Raw genomic sequence first — 12351 nt, 5'->3', positions numbered from 1 at the left:
ATTGTCAGGTTTATTGAGTTATTATTTACATACAAAATTTATTCTTCTTAGGGTACAATTCAGTGAGTTTTGGCAAACACACACATATACAATTGTGTAACCATTGCCACAATCAAGCTACAGAACGCTTCAGGTAGATTTTAAAGAGCTATATGCCAAGATAATTCCATGAGGAAAGAGTATTCTTTTCAACAAATGGTGCTGGCACAACTGGATATCCACATTCAAAAGAACGAAAATGGACCTCTATCTCACACCAAATACAAAATTAACTCAAAATGGATCAAAGAACTAAATGAAAGAGTTAAGACTATAAAACTCTTAGGAAAAAGCATAGGTGTAAATCTATGTGATCTTGGATTAGTTGGTAGTTTCTTAGATATGACACCAAAAGCAGCCCAAGCAACAAAAGAGAAAAATAGGTAAAACTGACTTCATCAAAATGAAAAACTTTTGTGCTTCAAAGGACACTATCAAGAAGGTGAAAAGACAGCCCAACAAATGGGAGAAAATATTTGCAAACTGTATATCTGATAAAGGTTTAGTATCCAGCATATATAAAGGACTGTTACAACTCAGTAATAAAAAGACAGCCCAATTAATAAATGGGCAAGGCATTTGAGTAGATATTTATCCAAAAAGGTATACAGATGACCAATAAGTACATGAAAAGATGCTCAACATCTTTAGGAAAATGCAAATTAAAATCACATTGAGATACCACTTCAAACCTGCTAGGATGGCTATAATAAAAAAGAGACACAGTAACAAGTGTTGGAAAGGATGTGGAGAAATTGGAACCCTTGCACACTGCTGGTGGGAATGTAAATGGTGCAGCTGCTGTGGAAAACGGTTTTTCAGTGCCTCAAATAGTTAAATGTAGAGTTACCACTTGCCCCAGCAATTCTACGTTGTATTGAAAAAATCCACAAAAATTTGCAGCAATGTTCATAGCCCCATTATTCGTAATAGGCAGAATGTGGAAACAAGCCAAATGTCCTTCATCTGATGAATATATAACCAAATGCGGTATATCCATAAAATGGAATATTATTCAGCCATAAAAAGAAATGGAGTAATGATTCATGTTACAACATGGATGAAGCTTGAACACACTGTTTTCAGCGAAAGAAGCCAGTTACAAAAGGCCATATATTGTTTGAGTCAGTTGATTTGAAATGTCCGTAACAGGCAGATCCATAGGGACAGAAAGTAGATTAGTGGTTGCCATGGGCAAGGAGGACAGGAGAAGAGGGAGTGAACTGATGATGGGTATGGAATTTCTCTTTGGGGTGATGAAGATATCCTGGAACTAGTGTTGATGGTTGCACACCTCTGAAAATACTAAAACCACTGAACTGTATACCTTAAAGGGGTGAATTTCATGGAATATGAATTATTCCTCAATAAAAGAAAGTTATGTGGCTGGTTCTCAGGACATGCATATTTTAAGTTTATACAGATTCTGTCACCAATATATTAATAAGTTAATTTACACTCTCATCAGCAGCATATGAAAGCTCATTTCCTACAATATTGCCAGGACTTACTATTAACATACTTTTTAATTTTTGCCGGTATAATGGGTGAGAAATGATTAATTCCTTTGAAATAGGTTTACAAACAAAAGCAAACTATAACAAGCACCACATGTTAATAGTGATTATTGCTGTGAACTATGATTTCAGAGGATAATTGACTGTATGTTTTTCTGTTCTATATGGTTTGAGATTTTTATTTACCTGTCATTTTAAGGGAAATAAAGCCCTCAAACCCAAATAACTAAAAATCAGAAATCTAAAATCCATCTGAAGCCCCATCACTTGTTCAAATCATTTCTGCTCCCCATAATTTTGGTCCTATAGTGATAATTCTAGAATGCTCCAGCAGCACACTGGGTGAGTATGAATGCCTAGTCTTATTAGCGTCTGAGGTGGGCTTGCTCTGAACCACCCACTAGCTTTTTTTTTCTTAGTCTCCCTCATGTCAAGAGCTTCACATAGAACATAGATGTTTGGGATTAACTATAAAAGTTGTGGGTAAAGAATAGAGCTTTTTTTTTTCCTTTTTTTGTAGGAGTAGTAAAAGGACAGAATTGGCTGGTTTTATGCAAAAAACACAGAAGTCTTTCGTTTCATATGCCTCATTTCAGCCTCATTTTATCAGCTATCTGGGCTGTCGGCTGGTCTGAAAAGCAGTACTAAACCTTCATCAGTTCTTTGTAAAATAATAACTGTCCTGGAGAATCCAGGAAAACTTCCTGCAGGACCTTTTTCCATTGTGTGTTTTTAAAAATTATTTTTTAAATAGTCATTCTGATTTTGGAAAAAATGTTACATGTATCTTGTAAAAAACACTAAATTCAGGGAAAAAAGAAGCAGTTTTCATCATCTAACAGTAGTGCCTGTTTACATAATTTTCTTGATCCAATCCTAATGGCATTTAGATTGTTTCTGAATTTTTCGCTATTATAAACAATGCTGTGATGAAATCCCTATGATTACATATTTCCTCACTTATTCAATGACCTTTTAAGGTAGATGGGACAGGTGGGATTTCTGGGTCAATTCAAAGGTTTTGTGCATTTTATATTTTGATACATATTACCAGATTCCTCTGTAAAAGAGTTTGACCAACTACACCTTTTCCTTTCTTTGGTTTGTTATGTTCTTGTCCTCTGCAAAACACTCTCTTATTAATGATTGACACAGCAGGCCAGTATTTATTGACTCCTATTATGTCAAGGTCAAAGCTAGATCCTTCACCTGAGGTGTTTTGAAGCTAAGGTTAGATAACTTACCCAAAGAGAGATGGTCACTAAGTTGCCCAGCCAATATGTGACCCCACCTTGAGCAAAGTGGTGAGGCAGGAATATGGACATTTTTAAAGGATGGACTTAATCTCAAACTGTAGGTTGCTTTGGATTCCAGGTTATGGAGAATGGGTTTTGTTCTTCTGGCAACAAGCAGTCACACAAAGGTTTCTGAGCAGGGGATGATGTAATGACAGCTGTGATTCAGGCTCTGGGAAACTTATGTTTTCTTAGGTCTTGACATGGATTTAGAAAGGCATTTTAGGCAGACATTCTAAATGAGTGGGTAATCTTGGGGGGACATGAAAGAAAGGACCCATTATTATTTCCATTCCCCTCCTTTGCAGGGAATGTGAGAGTAAGGGCTATCCACTGCACCCAGAAGATGAAATATGGACCATCTTTTTTTAAAGAAAAAAAAAATGCTGTCACGGCTGCTGAGTCTAAAATTAGACCTTCAAGCTGTGTGTTGGTTAGCAGGTGCGGATGTGTGACGGGAAACCAGATGTCATTCTGTCCCTGTGCGTGGCCTGTCGGCTCAATTCAGAGATGGCCTGAAATGGGTTTCCCGTAGAATCTGGCCAAGCCTTGACCTGTATCTCTTTACATAGATCCAGTTTTGGCTTTCTGCTGATGTCTCTGCAGTTGTGGCACCTTCTTGGGCAAGAGCTCCTTTGGTCTTTCTCTGTCTGTGTATCACACAATTGGGTATTTCTAATATGCTTTCTTCCTTTATTAACTTCATTGGACATTTTTTCCTTGCAGTTTTTATGGAATGGAGTTTACATCCTTTTCAGAAGCTAGAGTGATGTGATGTTTCGCACTCATCTCGATTTTTCCAGAGTCCAGCTTGGCACTCCATGCCTCAGAGACGTCCTCCTATACCTGTTCTGTCCCTTCTCCTATACCCATCAGGCCGCCTTCCACAGCAAATTACAGACACCCTGACTCAGGTGATTCCAGCCATCACTTATATACGTTTACTCTGTGCCAGGCTCTGTTCTAAGTGCTTGATATATGTATGTATTTGTGTATATGAGTTTATATATAAAATTCATTTAATTCTCATAGCAACCCTATGAGGTTGGAACTATTATACCCATTTTACAACTTGAGGCTTAGAGAAGTTAAGTAACTTATACTAGCTAAGATGGCCAGTAAGTGTCAGAGTCAGATTCAAACCCCAGGTGGTATGGCTCCAGCATCTATGCTGCTGGCAATGACACTGTCCTTCCTCTTAGTAAGGAGCTCTATTATCTCATAACCAAGTGGGGTACAGTTTCATAGTTGTTCTTCTTTTGGCTCCACCTTTCCCTGTGTATCCAATTTTTTTTTCAAGTTTGTTTAACTCATGGCTGCCAGCAGCAACTAGGGTAGCATGCATCTTTGTCCTCATTTAGTGAGGGAAAGAGACCTGTGAGAGTGAGAGAACCCATCCCAACCAAGAGGGAAAAGGCCTTTCCCTGAATCTCTCTGAGTCAGCCTCAATCACCTGCTCCCTCGTGGACCAGTAAGAGTGATCAGAGGCTGATACTGGCTGACTGGCCCTCACCAGTCAGGATCTGCCCCTAGAGCTGGGGTGGAATCCCTTCCCTCTGAAACACATGGGCTGCATGGGAAAGGGATGGGCACCTGGACACAAACACCACTAGAGTATAGTAAGAAGGACCACTGCACACCAGTTTTCCCCTTCAACATGGTACCCACTGTCTTTGTTATGCTTTGGAAGTGATAAACACTTACTACAGCAAATGAATACAGGGATATCTCTGTACCACCAGTCATTGGGCCTCCCAAGGGACAGGAACCAGGAACTAAGGCAGCCTCACAGTCTCTTGTCTTTCCATACCTGACTCGTTTGTCCAAAACACAGATCTACTTCATTCCACAGCCAGCCTGGCTCCTCCAGGCCTGTGCAGGGTCTCTCCTGTCCTGTGTCACAGTAACTGACTAGATTCTGGGGTTAGAAACCACCTCTGAAACTAAAATTTTGTGCCCTTGCACAATTTATTTCTCTTCTCTAAGCCTCAGTGTGCTCATCTGTGTGATGGGGATGATATCCCTACCTTGGAGGGCTGTTGTGGGGATCAAATGAGTTCGTACACGCAGAGAGCTTCGAGCAGCACCTGCCCGTAGTGGTCAGTAAATGTTAGTGCTCAACATCGTGACTTTAATTGTTATCATCCTCATCGTCTTGAAAATTCACATGACTTTTGATTCTGATCCTAAGCATGTACTATTTTAATACAGAAACAGTGTTTATGGTTATTTCCATTACGCTGCGGGGAGATGTTCCACGTCGTGATTTTGCATTCCCCTGGTTCACCATCTCTGGGGGTATGAGCTCCTCAGTTCGAGCATCATGGGAGTAGGAACACTTCTCTTTTCGTTCCAGAGTGAGATTGAAGCGCTGGAGAGCATAGCATGCAGGGGTCAGTGCAAGCGTTTGGCATGGACTGAATTCTCATGGATTTGGGGTTCTCTTCTTGGCTCCTGCTATGACCACGGCTGCTGTAGACCCAGGACTGTCACGCGCAGTGCTCTGAGGAACTGACTGGGTTTCCAGAGTCAGAGGTGCTGGGGGCGATGCACTGCTCGGCCTTGGGACACTTGGGCCAAATCAGAGAATAGAAAAATGAATCTTAATCTGAAATAAAAAAAAATCAGAGGTCAGCTCTCGTGGGAACGTGCTTTATTTTTATTTATTTATTTATTTGGCTGTGCCACGTGGCCTGTGGGATCTTCCCCGACCAGGGATCGAACCCTGGTCCCCTGCATTGGGAGCACAGAGTCTTAACCACTGGACTGCAAGGGAAGTCCTGTGCTTTGCTTATTATGTACAGTAGGATACAGGCATTTACTCTTGGAAGTGGGGAAAGGAGTGCACTATTTTAGATTTTTCAGAATGAAAAGTCATGATTTCTGCCCTCTGAAACATTACAGTCTAAGATAAGCTTATTAATTTCTTACTCTTTTGTGTTTGCTTCTAGACTTTTTAATTAAAAAAATTTTTTTAACATCTTTATTGGAGTATAATTGCTTTACAATGGTGTGTTAGTTTCTGCTTTATAACAAAGTGAATCAGTTATACATATACATATGTCCCCATATCTCTTCCCTCTTGCGTCTCCCTCCCACCCTCCCTATCTCACCCCTCTAGGTGGACACAAAGCACCAAGCTGATCTCCGTGTGCTATGCGGCTGCTTCCCACTAGCTATCAGTTTTACATTTGGTAGTGTATATATGTCCATGCCACTCTCTCACTTCGTCCCAGCTTACCCGTCCCCCTCCCTGTGTCCTCAAGTCCATTCTCTAGTAGGGCTGTGTCTTTATTCCCATCCTGCCCCTAGGTTCTTCATGACCACTTTTTTTTTTTTTAGATTCCATATATATGTGTTAGCATACGGTATTTGTTTTCCTCTTTCTGACTTTCTTCACTCTGTATGACAGACTCTAGGTCCATCCACCTCACTACAAATAACTCAATTTTGTTTCTTTTATGGCTGAGTAATATTCCATTGTATATATGTGCCACATCTTCTTTATCCATTCATCTGTCGATGGACACTTAGGTTGCTTCCATGTCCTGGCTATTGTAAACAGAGCTGCAGTGAACATTGTGGTACATGACTCTCTTTGAATCATGGTTTTCTCAGGGTATATGCCCAGTAGTGGGATTGCTGGGTGGTATGGTAGTTCTATTTTAGTTTTTTAAGGAACCTCCATACTGTTCTCCATAGTGGCTGTATCAATTTACATTCCCACCAACAGTTCAAGAGGGTTCCCTTTTCTCCACACCCTCTCCAGCATTTATTGTTTGTAGATTTTTTGATGATGGCCATTCTGACCGGTGTGAGATGATATCTCATTGTAGTTTTGATTTGCATTTCTCTAATGACTAATGATGTTGAGCATTCTTTCATGTGTTTGTTGGCAATCTGTATATCTTATTTGGAGAAATGTCTATTTAGGTCTTCTGCCCATTTTTGGATTGGGTTTTTTGTTTTTTTGATATTGAGCTGCATGAGCTGCTTGTAAATTTTGGAGATTAATCCTTTGTCAGTTGCTTCATTTGCAAATATTTTCTCCCATTCTGAGGGTTGTCTTTTCATCTTGTTTACGGTTTCCTTTGCTGTGCAAAAGTTTTTAAGTTTCATTAGGTCCCATTTGTTTATTTTTGTTTTTATTTCCATTTCTCTAGGAGGTGGGTCAAAAAGGATCTTGCTGTGACTTATGTCATAGAGTGTTCTCCTATGTTTTCCTCTAAGACTTTTACAGTGTCTGGCCTTACATTTAGGTCTTTAATTCATTTTGAGTTTATTTTTGTGTGTGGCATTAGGGAGTGTTCTAATTTCATTCTTTTACATGTAGCTGTCCAGTTTTCCCAGCAACACTTATTGAAGAGACTGTCTTTTCTCCATTGTATACTCTTGCTTCCTTTATCAAAAATAAGGTGACCATATGTGTGCAGGTTTACCTCTGGGCTTTCTATCCTGTTCCATTGATCTGTATTTCTGTTTTTGTGCCAGTACCATACTGTCTTGATTACTGTAGCTTTCTAGTATAGTCCGAAGTCAGGGAGCCTGATTCCTCCAGCTCTGTTTTTCTTTCTCAAGATTGCTTTGGCTATTCGGGGTCTTTTGTGTTTCCATACAAATTGTGAAATTTTTTGTTTTAGTTCTGTGAAAAATGCCATTGGTAGTTTGATAGGGATTGCATTGAATCTGTAGATTGCTTTGGGTGGTATAGTCATTTTCACAATGTTGATTCTTCCAATCCAAGAACATGGTATATCTCTCCATCTGTTTTTATCATCTTTCATTTCTTTTATCAGTGTCTTATAGTTTTCTGCATACAAGTCTTTTGTCTCATTACGTAGGTTTATTCCTAGGTATTTTATTCTTTTTGTTGCAATGGTAAATGGGAGTGTTTCCTTAATTTCACTTTCACATTTTTCATCATTAGTATAAAGGAATGCAAGGGCTTTCTGTGCAGTAATTTTGTATCCTGCTACTTTACCAAATTCATTGATTAGCTCTAGTAGTTTTCTGGTAGCATCTTTAGGATTCTCTATGTATAGTATCGTGTCATCTGCAAACAGTGACAGCTTTACTTCTTCTTTTCTGATTTGGGTTCCTTTTATTTCTTTGTCTTCTCTGATTGCTGTGGCTAAAACTTCCAAAACAATGTTAAATAATAGTGGTGAGAATGGGCAACCTTGTCTTGTTCCTGATCTTAGTGGAAATGGTTTCAGTTTTTCACCATTGAGGATGATGTTCGCTGTGGGCTTGTCATATATGGCCTTTATTATGTTGAGGTAAGTTCTCTCTGTCCCTACTTTCTGGAGGGTTTTTTATCATAAATGGGTTTTGAATTTTGTCAAAAGCTTTTTCTACATCTACTGAGATGATCATATGGTTTTTATTCTTCAGTTTGTTAATATGGTGTATCACATTGATTGATTTGCATATATTGAAGAATCCTTGTATTCCTGGGATAAACCCCACTTGATCATGGTGTATGATCCTTTTAATGTGCTGTTTGGATTCTGTTTGCTAGTATTTTGTTGAGGATTTTTGCATTTATGTTCATCAGTGATATTGGCCTGTAGCTTTCTTTCTTTGTAACATCTTTGTCTGGTTTTGGTATCAGGGTGATGGTGGCCTCATAGAATGAGTTTGGGAGTGTTCCTCCCTCTGCTATATTTTGGAAGAGTTTGAGAAGGATAGGTGTTAGCTCTTCTCTAAATGTTTGGTAGCATTCACCTGTGAAGCCATCTGGTCCTGGACTTTTGTTTGTTGGAAGGTTTTTAATCACAGTTTCAATTTCAGTGCTTGTGATTGGTCCGTTTATATTTTCTATTTCTTCCTAGTTCAGTCTTGGAAGGTTGTACTTTTTAAGAATTTGTCTATTTCTTCCAGGATGTCCATTCTATTGGCATATAGTTGCTTGTAGTAATCTTTCACGATCCTTTGTATTTCTGCAGTGTCAGTTGTTACTGCTCCTTTTTCATTTCTAATTTTGTTGATTTGAGTCTTCTCCCTTTTTTTCTTGATGAGTCAGGCTAATGGTTTATCAATTTTGTTTATCTTCTTAAAGAACCAGCTTTTAGTTTTATTGATCTTTGCTCTCGTTTCCTTCATTTCTTTTTCATTTATTTCTGATGTGATCTTTATGATTTCTTCCTTCTGCTAACTTTGGGTTTTTTTTTTGTTCTTTTTGTTTTAGGTGTAAGTTCGGTTGTTTTATTTGAGATGTTTCTTGTTTCTTAAGGTAGGATTATATTGCTATAAACTTCCCTCTTAGAACTGCTTTTGCTGCATCCCATCGGTTTTGGGTCATCGTGTTTTCATTGTCATTTGTTTCTAGGTATTTTTTGATTTCCTCTTGGATTTCTGCAGTGATCTCTTGGTTATTAAGTAGTGTATTGTTTAGCCTCCATGTGTTTGTATTTTTTACAGATTTTTTCCTGTGATTGATATCTAGTGTCATAGCGTTGTGGTCGGAAAGGATACTTGATATGACATGATTTCAGTTTTCTTAAATTTACCAAGGCTTGATTTGTGACCCAAGATATGATCTATCCTGGAGAATGTTCCATGAGCACTTGAGAAGAAACTGTATTCTGTTGTTTTTTGGATGGAATGTCCTATAAATATCAATGAAGTCCATCTTGTTTAATGTATCATTTAAAGCTTGTGGTCTGTCCATTGGTGAAAGTGGGGTGTTAAAGTCCCCTACTATGATTGTGTTACTGTCGATTTCTGCCTCGTGTTACTGTTGATTCCCCTTTTATGGCTGTTAGCATTTGCCTTATGTACTGAAGTGCTCCTGTGTTGGGTGCATAAATATTTACAATTGTTATATCTTCTTCTTGATTCTTGGATTGATCCCTTGATCATTATGTAGTGTCCTTCTTTGTCTCTTGTATAGTCTTTGTTTTAAAGTCTATTTGTCTGATATGAGAATTGCTATTCCAGCTTTCTTTTGATTTCCATTTGCATGGAATATCTTTTTCCATCCCCTCACTTTCAGTCTGTGTGTGTCCCTAGGTCTGAAGTGGGTCTCTTGTATACAGCATATATACAGGTCTGGTTTCTGTATCCATTCAGCCAGTCTGTGTCTTCCAGTCGGAGCATTTAATCCATTTACATTTAAGGTAATTATCGATATTTATGTTCCTATTGCCATTTACTTAATTGTTTTGCGTTTGTTATTGTAGGTCTTTTCCTTCTCTCGTGTTTCCTGCCCAGAGAAGTTCCTTTAGCATTTGTTGTAATGCTGGTTTGGTGGTGCTGAATTCTCTTAGCTTTTGCTTGTCTGTAAAGCTTTTAATTTCTCCGTCAAATCTGAATGAGATCCTTGCTGGGTAGAGTAATCTTGATTGTAGATTCTTCCCTTTCATCACTTTAAATATGTCCTGCCACTCCCTTCTGGCTTGCAGAGTTTCTGCTGAAAGATCAGCTGTTAACCTTATGGGGATTCCCTTGTATGTTATTTGCTGTTTTTCCCTTGCTGTTTTTAATATTTTTTCTTTATATTTAATTTTTGTTAGTTTGATTAATATGTGTCTTGGCATGTTTCTCCTTGGATTTATTCTATATGGGACTCTCTGTGCTTCCTGGACTTGATTGACTATTTCCTTACCCGTGTTAGGGAAGTTTTCAACTATACTCTCTTCAAATATTTTCTCAGTCCCTTTCTTTTTCTATTTTTCTTCTGGGACCCCTGTAATTTGAATCTTGGTGCGTTTAATGTTGTCCCAGATGTCTCTGAGACTGTCCTCAATTCCTTTCATTCTTTTTTCTTTATTCTGCTCTGCAGTAGTTATTTCCACTATTTTATCCTCCAGGTCAGTTATCCATTCTCCTGCCTCAGTTATTCTGGTATTGATCCCTTCTAGAGAATTTTTAAGTTCATTTACTGTGTTGTTCATCATTGTTTGTTTGCTCTTTAGTTTTTCAAGGTCCTTGTTAAACGTTTCTTATATTTTCTCCATTCTATTTCCAAGATTTTGGATCATCTTTACCATCACTATTCTGAATTCTTTTTCAGGTAGATTGCCTATTTCTTCTTCATTTGTTTGGTCTGATGGGTTTTTACCTTGCTCCTTCATCTTCTGTGTGTTTCTCTGTTTTCTCATTTTGCTTAACTTACTGTGTTTGGGGTCTCCTTTTCACAGGCTGCAGGTTTGTCGTTCCCGTTGTTTTTGGTGTCTACCCCCAGTGGCTAGGGTTGGTTCATTGGGTTGTGTAGACTTCCTGGTGGAGGGGACTAGTGCCTGTGTTCTGGTGGATGAGGCTGGATCTTGTCTTTCTGGTGGGCAGGTCTGCGTCCGGTGGTGTGTTTTGGGGTGTCTGTGACCTTATTATGTGTTTAGGCAGCCTCTCTTCTAATGGGTGGGTTTGTGTTCCTGTCTTGCTAGTTGTTTGGCATAGGGTGTCTAGCACTGTAGCTTGCTGGTCATCGAGTGGAGCTGGGTCTTGCTGTTGAGATGGCGATCTCTGGGAGACTTTCGCCATTTGATATTATGTGGAGCTGGGAGGTCTCTGGTGGACCAATGTCCTGAACTTGGCTCTCCCACCTCAGAGGCACAGGCCTGACGCCCAGCCGGAGCACCAAGACCCTGTCATCCACATGGCTCAGAATAAAAGGGAGAAAAAAAGAAAGAAAGAAAAAGTAAAATAAAATAAAATAAGATAAAGTTATTAAAATAAAAAATAATCATTAAAAATAAAATAAATTTAAAAAGTCATAAAAAAAAGAAAGATAGAAGAGAGCAACCAAACCAAAAAAGAAATCCACCAATGATAACAAGCACTAAAAACTATTCTAAAAAAAAATCCAAAAGGAAAAAAAGAAAAAAACGGACAGACAGAACCCTAGGACAAATGGTAAAAGCAAGCCTATACAGACAAAATCACACACAGAAGCATATGCATACACAGTCACAAAAAGAGAAAAAGGGAAAAAATATATATATCATTTCTCCCAAAGTCCACTGCCTCAATTTGGGATGATTCGTTATCTATTCAGGTGTTCCACAGATGCAGGTACATCAAGTTGATTGTGGAGATTTAATCCACTGCTCCTGAGGCTGCTGGGAGAGATTTCCCTTTCTCTTCTTTGTTCGCACAGCTCCTGGGGTTCAGCTTTGGATCTGGCCCTGCCTCTGCATGTAGGTTGCCTGAGGGTGTTTGTTCTTCACTCAGTCAGGATGGGGTTAAAGGAGTAGCTGATCAGGGGGCTCTGGCTCACTCAGGCCGGGGGGAGGGAGGGGTACAGAATGCGGGGCGAGCCTGCAGCGGCAGAGGCCGGCGTGATGTTGCACCAGCGTGAGGCGCGCCGTGTGTTCTCCCAGGGAAGTTGTCCCTGGATCACGGGACCCTGGCAGTGGCGGGCTGCACAGGCTCCCGGGAGGGGCAGTGTGGAGAGTGACCTGTGCTTGCACACAGGCTTCTTGGTGGCTGCAGCAGCAGCATGAGCGTCTCATGCCCGTCTCTGGTGTCCGCGCTGATAGCCGCGGCTCGCGCCCATC

General features: G+C 39.6%; 1 protein-coding gene across 3 annotated transcripts in view; it reads left to right on the top strand.

Annotated features, from left to right (window-relative positions):
- The window catches only part of PRELID2 (PRELI domain containing 2), a 74697-nt gene that overhangs the window by 18425 nt on the left and 43921 nt on the right, over positions 1-12351 (top strand). The window lies entirely within an intron of this gene.

The sequence above is a fragment of the Balaenoptera musculus genome, chromosome 3 (assembly GCF_009873245.2).
Source record: "Balaenoptera musculus isolate JJ_BM4_2016_0621 chromosome 3, mBalMus1.pri.v3, whole genome shotgun sequence".
NCBI classification, from domain to species: domain Eukaryota; kingdom Metazoa; phylum Chordata; class Mammalia; order Artiodactyla; family Balaenopteridae; genus Balaenoptera; species Balaenoptera musculus.
Note: the sequence above shows the minus strand (reverse complement) of the source record. Positions and strands in the feature narration are given on the sequence as shown.